Source organism: Python bivittatus, unplaced genomic scaffold (assembly GCF_059951505.1).
Source record: "Python bivittatus isolate LINGU-HERP-01145 unplaced genomic scaffold, Pbiv_v1 ctg000020_np1212, whole genome shotgun sequence".
NCBI lineage: Eukaryota > Metazoa > Chordata > Lepidosauria > Squamata > Pythonidae > Python > Python bivittatus.
Window position 1 is genome coordinate 98401760 of NW_028277030.1, and position 15523 is coordinate 98417282.

Sequence of the window (15523 nt, forward strand, 5' to 3'; positions counted from 1 at the left end):
CAAAATATTAAAGGATTTATTGAAGCAAGAGATATGGAGATACAGACAGAAATACCTCAGCCCTGGAAATCATTGGTACAACAAGGCAAGCTTTAAAGATGGAAATCTAAGACCCCACTGAGAACAATGAACAAGGAGAGAAGGAACCACATTTTAAAATAAAAGAGAAAACATTTTTCTACAGTGCCCTCTTAAAATGGACACCTCGATAAAAACAGTCAATCAAGAGTTTAAAATAATCTGTCTGTACTATATTCACAAAATAATTAATGACCAAAAGTTCACCAGCTAGGCTTGTTGTGAGACAAAACCATCTATGTATAATCTCATTGTAGTCAGCTTGCACAATAAAGCTTTCCCCAACCTGAGCCCTCCAGTTATATTCAATACTAACAGCTATCATCCTCACCCAGCATTGACAGTGACAGCAAAAAAAGAAAGAAAGAAAGAAGGTAAGTTTCTGACTGAAATAAAGTGACACTGATATTAAAAAGAAGTTACCTGGTGTGAAAGCACCACAACTAGGTTCATGCAGCACTGAATCCATTTGAGCTGAATAATGACTTGATTTTTTAAATCAAAAGATATATAAAGCTTTTTTTTGCAGAAAGACTGTTTAGAAAGCATTTCACCCATATAAATGGAAAAGGTAGACACAGGTATATCCTGATGGGGGTGTTTGATTCTTTCCTTACTGCCCATTTTTCAGTTTTAACTCTCCCAGAAGAGAAAAATGGCCTTTGGAGAAAAAAATTTAGCACAACCTAAAACTCACCCACTTTTCCACTAAAAATGAAGCTTCATGAAGTTTTGTTCTTCAAAAAAGAAAAAGAAAAAGAAAAAGAAAAAGAAAAAGAAAAAGAAAAAGGGACTATGTTACACACATCTGTGCTTCAGGCCAAGAACAGCCTTGCTTACACATTCTCTCTCTCGGTCCGTCCAAGGACCTTTACTCAGACATCCTGCTTTATTTATTAAACAAATGTATACCATCTTTTCATTGAAGAATGGCCAAAGTAGCTCTTGCCTGTTGATAATATCAGTTTGGAGATATTCACTAGATTTGGTAGAACAATTCTACAAGAGAAAGGTTCACTGAAACTTTGTACAGGACACTAGTCAGGCAATTTGGCTACATATGTTGGGAGGAAGCAGTATCCTAGTTGTGAATGATTCTGCTTTAAATCCATCACTATTACTTATGTTCAGATGTAACACAAAACTGGCTACTTTAAACTGCAAATGGAAGCTTTAAACTTCTTCTCAGTGCAGATATAACAAAAAACTGGCTACTTTAAACTGCAAATCACTGTTACTTATGTTCAGATGTAAGAAGTAACTGACTATTTTAAATTCCTTCCCAGTGCAGACAAAGGATGAAGAGAAGGAAAGGAAGGCTGTTCATATTGCTAAACAAAATTTGACATTCCATCTGAATAGACTAATGCAGAAGAAATCAGAAGGAAAAGAAGGAAAGTTCACTGAGAAATAGAATGGCAGAAAACCTGGATTTGAAAGATCAGGTACCATCATACCTTCCAAAGAATGATATAACTAACATTTTGTCAGTCAAATGAATCTTGGTAAGGTGGCACTAATGTTCTCACAACTAACTCATGAGTCTTGCAGCAGAGCATACAATCTCAACAAACACATATTCCCAAGTCTGCTTATACAGTACAAATGCTGAGGCAGGAAGTTGCAGAATATGGAGATGGGTAGAAGGAAGATGCTCTCAAGACCACAAGTAGCCTGAAGATATTTCCCAGAAGATAAAGTTTTAGGCCTTTTGGCTTTCATCCAGTTTTGGAGGATAGATGGGGAAAAAACTTGCTTAAAAATGGGGCACAGAATTTGTGCTGGAGATGGGCATCATCTCTTTGCTCCCATGAGCCTATTTGACCACTGTGATAAATGGTGAGAGACAGGTGTGGGTGGGCTTTTGATATACTCTCCTTTGTTCAGGGGCTTCCTTTGCCAACTACATCAAAATGGCAGGCTCAACTTGAATTGAATTGAATTGAAGCCCCAGCCCTTTTTTACACGTAAATGATGCATACAAAGGGGCAGGTTTTCACTCACCTGGTCATGCCTGCCATTTTGATGCCATTCACAGAGAGAGAGAGAGAGAGAGAGGCCCTATTTTAATGTTTCTCACTTGGCTTGGTGTTAATTAAAGGAGTCTTTGTGTTATGTTTTCCTCTCTTGAAGATTTAGTTTAAGTATAAGTGAGGCCTTTCTGTCTCCAGGTATTTTATTCATTCATTCATTCATTCATTCATTCATTCATTCATTCATAAATCAAATTTATATCACTGCTAGATTTATTTCTTAATAAATCTAGATTTTAGTCAAATATACTGTAATGAAGGTCTAGGTCCACACTCTACACCCAAGACAACTATATTATGAACATTTTTTTAATGGGTTGTTCAGTGACTTATTTATCCAGGGTTATCTCAGCACTCTGCTCATGTTCAGGAGTTTACCCTCTAATGAGGGTTCCTGCTGAATCCAATCAACCACCACAGGAAAGAATGAGCCCCCTCGCTTCTATCCACTGCTTTTCCCCTGCAGACCCCCAACCCTGCAAATAAGATCCAATGTCCTCCCCTTTCTAAGAAAAGGACATTTTCTCACATAATTCCTGCTTTCAGGTGGATGGTTCTTGCAGCTTTTACCTTAGAGTTTCTTTCCTTTCTTTTCTCCCTGTAACATACTTTTTTTTTCATGGACCCAGACTTTTCTTCTTCTCTCTGGTTTTCTCATTTTTCTGGCATTTGTGGTCTGCTGCAGTGCAAACTTACTGTACCAACCTGTGTACATCCTCAAGACTCATCTCATACTTTGAAAGCTATTTTTTTTTTACTGTAATTAATTAGATAAATAATGGATCAGATTTTTATTTGTAACATCTGGGATGTTACAAATTAGAGATCATTCTGAGTCCATTTCTTTTATTTGCTCCATTTCATGTGACCTATTAGCTAAGACATCATTCATTACCATCGTTCTCTTTGCTGATTTTTTTTTCTTTTAATGAGCTCCAAATGTCCCTAAAAAGTTTTTGGCCAAATCTTCCTCAAACAATCCCTTAATGCCCTGTTGTCCAGGAAAGCAGCTGTTATCAGCTACAAAGGCAAATTTTAATTTAGAAAGGTTTTTTTAACTGAACACTTACACACACACATACACACACACATCAGTACAAAAAAGAACATGAAAAAGAATTAAAGAATATAAAACAATAAACCAGGGATTTAAACATGTCATGGAGGTTATAACTTTCTAAAATACTATGAACTCTTTTCATAGCTGTAAATAATTAAGTATATAGTACATATTATATCACATTAAAGGACTAAGAATCATTGTTAAGCTTTTTAAAAAACGTTAATGAGCTTATAGCCAAAACTTATGGAGGGTGAGGTACACAGAAATAAATGATTTTCCATTAGTGCTGGAGAACCTATCCTCATGTATGGAAAGTGAAAAGAGCAGCAATTCTGATAAAACTAATCACAAAATTATTGTAACTGACCTGAAACACACAGGTCTGCAGGAAAACGTAGCCGCCTAGAGTCATTATACAGTGAGATGGGCGGTGTATAAATGTGATCAATAAATAAATAAAATTAAGCAGCTTCTTCCCTTAATGGTCACTTCAGCAGGGTTGTGCCAAACATTCTTTAATAACAGTTTTTGCTCTGAAAGTAGTATGTTGAAGGCAATAAATAACCCCCCCCAAAAAAGAGATTACCCTTGCTACATATTTGCACTGTTCTTTTTATTCTCCTGGCAGCTTCTTGGCATCCTCACTTCTTTTCTTCTTTGCCCTATAAATCCTTGGCAACATCTGCATTCTAACATGAAATATGTACTTCCAGCTGCTCAGTTACTTGTGAGCACTGGAAATTGGCTTTCTGGGTCTAACGTGTAGTTCATACAGGCTTAAAAGCCCTCATCCACCTCTAGGTTTAATAGGTGAATTTCTGTTATTTTTCCGTGATTATAGACCTTTTTCTATAATGGATATCATTCATTTGTTCAATGGATATCATTCATTCAATTTACTGCTTCATATACTAAAACACTTTGAGTGACTTCAGGTACCATGCAACTTGACTTCAGTAGATGATAAAATAGATAGTTGGAGTATTGTTTATTGCTCCATCTAAGGGCGTTCCTTGCAAGGCAGGTATCTTCCAGATATTTTGAACTCATATGTAGAATATAGAGGGGAGTGATTGAGTCAGGAATAGAGCCAAACAAAGAACGTCTACATATTTTTTTACCAGTTCTCATTCAGTTTGAAATTCTCACGGGCAATGCATGATGTTCTTGCACTTGAGTTATGAGACTGCCAAGAGAAATGTGTGAATGTCCTCCTTTTCCTTGTACAGAAAAGACAGAATATTGAACTCCTCCCATGGGCCTTTTTAAACAGTCATGCTATTGTCAGCACTGAAACAGAGCCCTATCCTTGAGAAATTGTTAAAGAATATTTCATTCAGCTGGAGAATTCAGAGAAATTACCTACTCAATTTCTTTGCCCATAAATGTGCTCCCAGGTCAACCTAAGAAAGCAACAAGCGTTGGCTGGGTGGGTGACAAAAAGTATGAAGCGTATGTACAGGATACACATGGAAGACCATTACTGTGATTTGGAAGATTCAAGATTAAATATTTTACCGACATCCAATATTTCACAGTGTATCTAAACATTATCTCCAAGTTCTTACCCAATTATCAACCATTAAGAAGGTTCTGCTATTCTTGTGCTCTATCACTTGTTTCTCAGCAACAGAGCACAATTTTGACAGATATGTTATTGCATGGAAAATGACATGTAAGAGAAGCAGCGCAGATGTGCAGGAGCAGCTATCAAGCTTTTGCTTTGAAAATTGAAAGGCAAATATTTGCAGAGCAAAACGCTCTCATTAAGCCCTCCCTTGGCAAATTTTCTTGTGTGGTTAATGTTAAGTGCAGCCACTGATTCATAATCATGGCTTTCCTACTTGTCCAGCACTTCTGCCTTTTCTTGGGTTTCATGTTGTTACTGCTGCTTTTTAGCAATCAATCACAGCACCAAAAGCCACAAACAAAATGAGAGCCCGGTTGTTCAGTCACAGGACAAAATGGTTACAGCTCTTACAGTCTCACCAGCAAAATATTACTCTATTCCTTGTCCTTGGACTACCCATGTTTTGCTCTTGTCTGAAGATTATTTCAATTCACCAGTTGTGAGCTGCAGAAAAATGTCTACTGAGTATTATCAATGGATCAATGTGGAACTTATAAATAAACCGCATTAAGAAAAATTGTTCCAAGGATCTCTCATTGTGACATCACAAATGAGCTCAGTTTCACACTCAGCTAGATTAAAAAGTAAGAGCCAGGCCCCAAGAAGCAGCTAGATCAGCTTAACTTGTTCAGGTCTTTGTAAGGATTTATAAAGAGTGGAGGAATAAAAAAGGTTGGGAGAAAAATTGGGATTGTGATAAAGAGTTCTTCACAAGGAGCCTTTGAAAAGGTGTTGTAATTCTGGAGTAAGGAGCAGGCTCTTCTCATGGACTGAGAAATGCATAGGATAGCAGATGGAAAAGAGAACACTATAAAGAAATAACTGTCAAACATGGCAAAAACAACTAAAATAAGATTTACATCATGTAATAGAATGCAGCTACTCTAAAGGTTGTTCTCGGATGTTTCCACTCAGCCACTTGTGCATTGAAGTGGCTATACATACAAATTAATAGGGAGCTAGGTAAGAACAGTTTTTGAAGCAGCTACATGAACTTGTAAAAGATGCAGTTGCTTTAATTATTCAAAGATAGGTATTTTGTTTGCACTCTCATGACAAGCTGAAACAATGGGCAGAAACCAGCAAGGACAAATTCAACAAGGACCAATTCATAGTCCTACATTTGGACAGGGAAGATCAATGGTATGAATATAGAATTTGGAGTTCTAGGGTAGAATTCCCAGGACCCATACTCCATGCTCTACAATAGTATGTTTTCTTGATGAATCACAGCCTGAATATGATGTAACTGCAAAAAAAAACAAAACCCCCCACACATACTGTATAATCCTATTATGTCAAGATCAAGACAAATCATAATGCCATAGACCATGCCTAGAATATTGTATTCAGCTGTGGGCACTGAATTTTAGAATGACATTGACAATTTAAGTGTGTCCAGATAAGAGTAATCAACATGATAAGGGGGCTAGAAGAAAAAAAACCCCAAGGAATAGTTGGAGACATTAAGTATATTTAGCCTGGAGAAGAGACAACTATGGGAAGAGATGATAGCTGTCCTTCAGATAGCTGAAGGACTGACATATAGAAGATTTGGTAGACTTGTTCAATATTGTTATAGAAGACCCTTCAAGAAAGAATGGGTTTAAACTACAAGGAACAGATTTTGATTGCAAGTCTGGAAGAACTTCTTCACTGCAAGAGCTATTCAACAACGGAACTGACTTCCTTGGTACATCATGGACTCTCTCTGCAGGAGGTGTTTAAAGAAAAGCTGGATGGCTATCAGTTGGATTACTTCACTAGGCAAAGAGTTGGGATAGATAATCTCAAATGTCTTTTCCAGTGCTTACATTCTGAGATTCTGTGATTCAGTGAGTGACAAACTGTTTTTGTGGTGGCAGCCATTCTGATTTCCCAAAAATTAAAAAAAAATCATTTTAGACTAGGGCTTTCTGAGAAAAAATAAAGAGGCAGCTGTCCTACTTCTCTTTCCCTCAAAAGAATTTTGTTTCATTTCTGAAGTACAGCTGAAATAAAACTGTTGATTTCAAGGTGGGAGAAACAGCTGAAAAATTCTTCTATGCAACTGGAATATGAAACACATGTTTAATTTCATACAGAACTAGGAGGCAGACTTGGGAAGAAGGATTTGAATTATGAAGGGAAAATTACACAGAGATTACTAGCCTCTCTTTTCATTATTCTACTCAAACTGGTAGCCTCTTGGGATGATTTTCATTTTTGTTAAAAAAAAAACAAAAAAATCTGGCAACCTCAGTTGGGCCTTATTGCATGTCTTTGGGTGTAATAGATATTTGGTTCCTAATAATGTCTTTAAAATATCTCGATCTACTGTACATGATGTTGCCTCATTCCAGGTCAGCCAGTCAGCTGGATCTTATCTGTCCTGATAGACAACAGCTCCTTGAACAAGGGCTCCTAGAATGACAAGGCAGCTTTATCTGAAATAACAATAGATTGAAATTAAAACAATTGTCTGAAAGGAAGTACTGTACCAATATTCCAATGTTCTTGGTTACATGACTGGGTTCAGAGGGATAGTAATCAGCTTTTTTCCAGCCTTGTACATCCCATCTTCCAAACACAAGCAGAGCCCAAAGAACAAGCAAAGAGAAATACAGGTTCCTCTTGGCCTTCTCACTGCTAGAACAGATTGGGAGCATGTCAAAACCATTGTGATATGCATGTTTCAGATAGCCTGACCTTCTGCAGCCTGCTTGTTTTGGCTGAGGTGTTCCTGCTTATGTTTGGTCTGGGCTGGCTTTTGTTTTACAAATCAGATGGGAGGACTTCACAGGGGATTTGGGAGTTTCTTTTTCCTTCGTCATGGCATCTCAGACTGGGTCACCGTGGTAGCCTGGCACCAGGAGGTAGCATAAGTATTGCAGAAAGGACTCAGTTGCTGAATCTTTTCTTGTCTTTAGTTGCCTTTAAAATTCTAGACCACTGCAGAAGATATATCTTACATAAGGAAGATTTCTGCTTGTCCAGATCATGTGGTCTCTGTTCTGAAGGAAGTGAACAGGGATGGCTAAAATATGCACTGAGACTGAAAAAGAGAATTAGATGGATTTTGTTTTGTTCAACTGGCCGTACATTTTTTAAAAAATTGTCCAGACTTTATAATTGGAGTGATGGCGAAATGCATAGCCTATAGAGCACTATTGCAGGCCAATATCGGGGCTGGATTTAGACCCAGATCAGGGGAAGAAACTGGAGCAAAGTCCTCCTGGGCCTATAGCCCTAGAAATAAAAGCCTCATGATTGTTCCAGCCAACCATCAGAATTACAGCAGTGGTGGGAGCAGAAATAATAGCCTATGCTGGCCGGAGGGTTATCAGGAGTGTATTCCAATTCATCAGGTGACCACTAGGTTGGTAAAGACTGGCCTTTGAGCGTATGGAATAACTTCTCTTTTGCTGGAATCTGTTCGGTCCAGAGCACAGCAAAATTCAGGCTTCGCTTGGTTACTTGTTTTGTTTTTAAGACTAGAAACTTAAGATCCACTGGAGCCTAGCACAAAAGACATTCACAGATTGGAATTGAAGAATTCTGAGCCAAAAATTTGTTCTGAGTATAAGAAGTGAGAGATCTCATAATCCTTCCTGTAAAACACTACTCCTGATTTCATGCCAAGCTTTCCTAATTTCAGAACTAGATGTATAAGGGGCAGGAATTCTCTTGTTACTGAATTCAACAATTCAGGAGTCAAAAGTCCTTGCCAATCTATTGCAAATCACTCAGCAATCTATGAGTATATTCAGAACTGACTTTCAGCCCATCCCTGGCCTAGAGAATGCATATTTTCTTCTCTGGATTATTATGGCTGGTCACAGTCAGCCAGATGTTGAGACTGGGTTTGGCATTTTTGCCAACCTATTCAGCCCTTCCCAAGAACCTGGGATGTGCAGATGTTGTTTAATAAGATTAAAGGTATCGTTGCAGGATGTAAGCTGTTCCAAGTAAAGCTGCCTTTTGCAATTGACTGATGGTGATTTTGTCAATGCCGATGGTCTTCAAGTGGTGCTCCAGTATTATTAGTATTGTTATTGTTGGTCACACAGTCAGCCAAATGTTTAGACTGGGTTTGGTATTTTTATCCACCTATCAAATCCTTCCCAAGGACCTGGGATAGGCAGATGTTGTTGTTTGATGGTAGTAAAAGTATTGTTGCAGGATGTAGTTCCAAGTAAAGCTGCCTTATTATTATGGTTGGTCACACAGTCATCCAGATGTCTACACTGGATTTGGCATTTTTATCCACCTATTGAGTCCTTCCCAATGACCTGGGATAAGCATGATGATGATGATGATGATGATGATGATGATGATGATGATGATTGAAGTAAGAATGGATTCAGGATTTTACTGGCATTTCAGATGAGTCCTTGTCAATGCCTAGTATAATGTATTAACTTCCCTGGCCCTTTTAAAAATATCCTGTTGGATATATGCAAGACTTGTGCTTCCTCATTCTTATATAACACATAACAACGGAGGCTCATAAACTTACCTGACTGTTATATATCAAAGTCTCTTGATTCTTTCCTCCTTAATATGTGCCCAGTGCATCTGCATTCATTTAGGGGGCTAAAACATTTTTATTAGTTCTCTTAGATGTTGCGTTATTAAATTCCATTCATTTTCTATTACTTCACTTCATGAAGTCATCCAGTTCATCCAGTTCAGTGAGATACAGCAGTTGACATTCCTTGCTAAAAGTGTACAGAGATATCTTGTAGAAGACTTTTAAAACTTTTCCTCAGTATGCAGTGCTTGTGCATTGGTGCTCTGGTGATCAAAACTATAACATTCTTGAAAAAGCATTTTTGTTTTTAATAAAAGAAGCACTTTGTAGCAAATTATATTTATACAAGCTAAAGATTTGTGTCTTCCAGAATTGGTTAACTATTGCTTGCTGGATGTAGAAACCAGAATATTCTAAAAGAAATTCTGAGTACCTGTAATGGGCAAGGTAGGGTAGGGATTCTTCTTTTAAAAAAAAAATCCCACTAGAAGGGAAATCTAGTTAGTATTGGCCCTGTCCTAGCAAAAATCTGCATTGGGGCAGATGAGGCTTTTAAAAGCCAATGAGCCTTTAAAAAAAAAAAAATCTTTAACTTTCAAAAGGCCCAGTGTGCTTTGAGAAAGTTTGGCGACCTTTTTTCCGACTGATTCTTTTTGTACAAAAATTTGCCAAATTGTACAATTAATTGCACTACTGCCATTCTGCAATTAATAGTCCGTATTCCTCCGGCAGTCACACTACTGACTCATATTCCATTTGTGAACAACTTTAGTTTCCGGATTCATTGCAAAAGTGCTTTCTCACCGCGTCGTGGTGGACAATGAAACAAAACAGTTTTTAAAAGAATTTGGTCTGCACTGAAAGTACTTTGAAGTAAAGGATCAGCATCCATACATTTGCCATCCTTATTCCACAGAATGCTTCTGGAGTGCAAGGGACTCATGGCTACTGTTAGGATATAAAGATGGTAGACGGATGGAGAGCAGAACTTCACTTCAAAGTGTTTCATTTGCCCATTCAAACAAGAAGGAAGAGACAGCCCCGGAAGGTGGGCTTGGGGAGAACTGGAACTGATCTGAGGGAATGATGATTAAGTACAAGGATGAAGTGGCACAGTTCAGAGGTATCCTATGGTTTGCCATTGGCAAAACCCACAATTCTGAGGCAGCTGGTGTTGTGTTTTGTTTTGTGGTTTCCAGAGTCCTGAGATTCTTCAGCCAAAATTCAAGCCATGTAACACTGGAAGTCTACATGTCAAGAGAAACTGGTAAGCCATCAAATGGCAGGAGAAGTGAATGGGAGAAGGAGTCCTAAGAGATAGGCATCATTAGAAGCAATTCCAATGGGAGCAAGGAAGACAGAAGAAATCAAATATGATGACCCAGCATATAAACCTGAAAATCAAACTGTAGATATATATGTTGATAACATTAATAAATGTTAAGGAGTTAACAATGCCAAGTTGGTCGTTTAGGCAAAATCAATCAGCTACACAGCTATTGCACGGAGAAAGCACTTTTGCAACGAATCCGGAAACTAAAGTTGTTCACAAATGGAATATGAGTCAATAGTGTGACTGCCAGAGGAATATGGACTATTAATTGCAGAATGGCAGTAGTGTAATTAAAAGAGATTTTGATTTCACAGTTTGGACCAGATGCATTAACAGCAGCCAAAGCTCCTAAAATACTATTTAGCATTGAAAATCTGTTTGGATTATTTTAAATTTATAATATTTTTACAGATAACTAAAGTGGATATTGGCAGTATGCATGAACTTTGGAATAAAGTCTTGGAATATTCCAATTAACGAATCAATGGTTAAAAGTCTTCAAGAACATTAAGTATGTGTGATCTTAAAATGAGGTTCATTACACAAACAAACAAAAAGTCACATTCATTGTACACCTCAGAAAATGTTTACAAAAGATTGGCTAGGGTAAAATGATGGAGACAGGACACATACGATATGTGCTTTCCCCACTATTATTTCATTCTGGTGTGGTATCTATAACTTTGTTAATGCAACTTCGGAAAGAGGAATGAGGTGTAATTATATGCTGAAAAATTGGAATTTATCAATATATTAAAAAGTAGGATTTATCAAGTACAGATTGAATATGATACTGTTAGTGTGGGAAGAAAGTGCTACTACAGACCTACAATAATGATATGAGTTGTGTTTTTGAACTGGCTATCAACATAATGGAAAGACTGACTAACATTAGCATGGATGGTTAAGATTTAATTAATGTTAAAAAAAACTGAGTTCTTTCCTTTACATCTTTTTTTTTCTCTCTTTTTCCCTTTCCTTTTCTGTTTTTGATTTGTTTTGATTTTTTGTTTTTCTTATTTGTATTTTTGGGAGAAATTTATTTTCACCTGGCTTTCCTAATTTAACAATCAACTTCAAAATGTAAATCAGGTTTAGTAATTACTCTGGCAATAAGGACACAAAGGGGAAAATATCTAGTGTGTTTAGATGAAATTCTTGTCAGTACACTAATCTCAAGGTCTTCAGAGCCTCCCTGGAGATGATATTTTGTCATCATGGGGCTTTTTATCTAATATTTTTTTGATATTTGAACTGGAGACATAGTGTTGATAACCTGTCTGTACATGATACCTACTTTATAATCAAATAAGCTGCTAACGCACCTGATTCTGGGGGGAAACAAGATGTATGCCATTTGTGTGCTAAATTAAATAAAGGACATTCTGGGAAAACACATTGTCCAGAGCTGATTCCTCTAATGAGATGATATCAAGCAATGATTTAGAAGTTGAGGAAAAACACACACACATACACACACAGGGAGAGAAAGCAGGAGGCTCATCAAGGTCGATCCCTTTGTTCTGAAGGACCAACAGGTTGAACTGAATTTTTAAAAATAGAAAGTGAGATCCAAATGTCACACTGAGCTTGATGTTATTTGTATTCATCACATTAGTTTCTCTTTATGCAGCGCTATCCTACTAAGAATCTTCATTGACACCACAGCATAGGACACTACCAAAATCACCCATGATGGCAGGGTATGCCAAGAGCCAGCTCTGCAATACACCTAGAAGTTGTCAAGCTGAGAAAGGTTGAGAAAGTACTGTCGATTGGCTGGCTAGCTGGGGAGATGACCTGAAGCCACCACTGGCTGGGGAGGGGTAGGGTTATCAGATGTCCTTATGTCCTCTGTCTGGCAGGCATAGCCTTAAAATCACATATTGTCTGATTATTGAGTATCTCTTCTTGAGCAGCTTTTCTCCACTTAGTAGCACTTCCCTAAGAAGTGCTAACTCCAAATTAACAAGCTCCACTCTGTGACCTTGATTAGTATCCTCCACCCTCTTGCTCTGCTGCCTGAAATTGACAAGACCTTAATCAGTTACAGACTGAAGGCTCCAGCCCAGTGTTTCTCAACCTTGGCAACTTTAAGATTTATGGACTCTCAGAATTCAACCCTGGGAGCTGAAGTCCACACATCTGAAAGTTGCCAGCATTGAGAAACACTGCTCTAGCCCAATCCTGGGATTGAAAAACCAGTCTTTCTGGTGCTGGAAAAAGTAATTTCATATACATGTAGACCTAAATACTTTTTTTTTTTTTTTGCAGTTTTTCACTGTAATTTTTGTTGTGGATGCCAAGAAAGTTAAACAATTACTGTGGCCTGTTTTCCCCCCATTTGTCCTCCTTTCCAGTTGTCCGTGTCCTCCTTTGCCTGTTAAGTTATCTGGTAACCCTAAGGAGGGAGGTCTTTGCTTCTGCTTTTGGGGCATGTGGAATTTTCACAGCTGTCACTACACAGTTTAAAAATGAGTTTATATTTGTCTGTGTTCCAGGATTATGTATCATGTTTCAGCCTGTAAACAATAACAAAGATAGTAAGGAGGAAAAACTCCATTCTAGAAAGACCACAAACAATCAATTTTTTAAAATATCATTAATGACAGTAACATGGAGGCAAATATTCCAGAGATAATTGGTAGTATACTCATAAAGCATTACAAATATGCAGGGAGCAGAAGAGCAAAGTTGAAGTTATGCCAATATCACATTGCACTCATTCACCCCACCCCCCAACACACACACATACACTCAAATTCTACCTCCTGGCAGAATTCTTTTGCCAGAGGACAAAATAATAAATGAATGGATTAATTCTCACTGCATACAGCACAGATGAACTTCTGACTTTCTACTAAATGCTAAATGGTTCAGAAAGGTGTTAAATACCCAGTTTTGAGGAAATGGTTACCTGGGGAAAGGCATCCGTGCACACTCAGTTCAGAAGGAACAATTAGGATTGCTGCAGTAAATGTAGTTAAAGCCCCCCACAAGTAATCATTAGGGGAGAAGACCTTGGGCACTGGAAGGGAGAGACAGAAGTCCTGATGAAGATGGTCAACAGCAGGAAAAAATAGCATTGTTGTACACTCCCACTGTTGCAGAACGTATGGCTAAAATATCTTCCTCGTCTGAGTAGCCTCCTTCAGTGACACAGCAGTCCTAATCAGCATCAGGGGGGCCATGGAGAGAAAGGAAATGAGAGAGGATGTGCACGAAATGCATATGTGAGGAGAAAGAGTGCATGGCTGTGTGAGTACAATGTGATCCCCACCCATCAGCTCCATCCAAGCCAGCCACTGGCACCAAAGAGTGATCGTTAGGCGTAGGGTCAGCATCAGCCTCTGACAGCCTGGTTAACTGCTTCAGATTCCTCACAGGGGCTCATCCCTGTAAAGTCTCCCAGGCCCATCTACCCTCTTCTCAGTAACCTGCTGGAAATAGTGACAGAAGGTTTCTCTGGTAGCTGCAAAAGCAGGAAGACCCTTTCTTATTTTGAGAGAAACCTAGAAAATGGCATCATTCTGGAACCTCCCGAGAGAGAAATGGCTACACCCAATGGGCACTGGGCATTCCCACAATGGCTCAGAACAATATTAAGCTTGGGGCATTGTGGGGAAAAAAATGCCCTCTAACAAGCAGACCCCCGAATATCTGCTTCCCTTCCATGCCACAAGCATTAGCAGAAAATGAGGAAAAACAGGGAGCAGAAAGTAAACCAGCATCCAAAGACAAATGTGAATACCAGGATAAACAAAATACGAATCAATAAAATCAGAAACAAGCCTTTACCAAAAAAAAAAAAAAAAAATAGCTGTGTTCTCAGCATGAACTCAGACACAATCCGGGGGGGGGGGGGGTGTCTTTTTATATACCCCTTATTATCCTGATTGTATAATGTTTTCCTCTTTTTATGCAGATAAAGAATAAAATCAGTTGTATCTCGGGACCGTAACTTGCAGTGGTGTCATTTGTGGAGTGGGATAACAGGCCCTCTCACATTTCTGTTTGTCATCTCCCCTTTTGGCCAGCCTGGGCCTCTGCATTGCCTCTACCTACCTGGTGAGTAAATAGTAAGTCCCAATCTAATGTGCTTCCAGCCCCTCACCTTTCACCAGGAACAGTAGCTCACGTATCGTCCCTGCCCGGTGGATAAACATTCTGTAGAGTCTTGTGTATTATCAGTCGCTCACCTTTGAATTCTGCTTAATGGGAGGTTAGAGTCTAGAGTTTCTTAAGTTTAGTTCATAATAGCTGTTAACACCGAACAGGGCTCATGGAGAGGTTACCAGTGGGGTGGGAGAAAGGAAACTATTGCTCTTTTTCTGTATGATGGACCTCTCTTTGGCATTTTTTCCATAGTAGGTGATTTTTTTAAAAATTGGCTGGGAATTTGTTTTTATCTTTCTAGCTCTGGATTTATAGGAATTTAATAACAGACTTTGCTTCTTTTTTTTTAACTATTCTACTCCTTTGTAGTCTAAGCCTGGTTTTAACTGACTGAATTAACTAACCGCTGTAATTGTTAACTAGCCTGGGTAAAATATAAATATTTATTCAAGTGATTTAGTGTATTTTTTTAAATTGACCCTCTATTTTATGATGAAAAGATAACAAGGACCAGAAAACTGAAAACAGAACAGGTGAAATATACATGGTACACTATATACTGTAGCAGGTGAAGCTTGTAAGGGGAAAAACGTGCCATTCCTTGCTAAAGGAGTACTGATAGTTTAATTTTTACTAGTCATCTAAAGGTCAGCCTAAGTTCCTGGTGAGGTATATGAGAGCCAGAGTGCTATAACATAAAAGTCCTGTCTTGTCTTTGTCTTCAGTCTTACCCCTCTAGAAGATGAGACATATAACA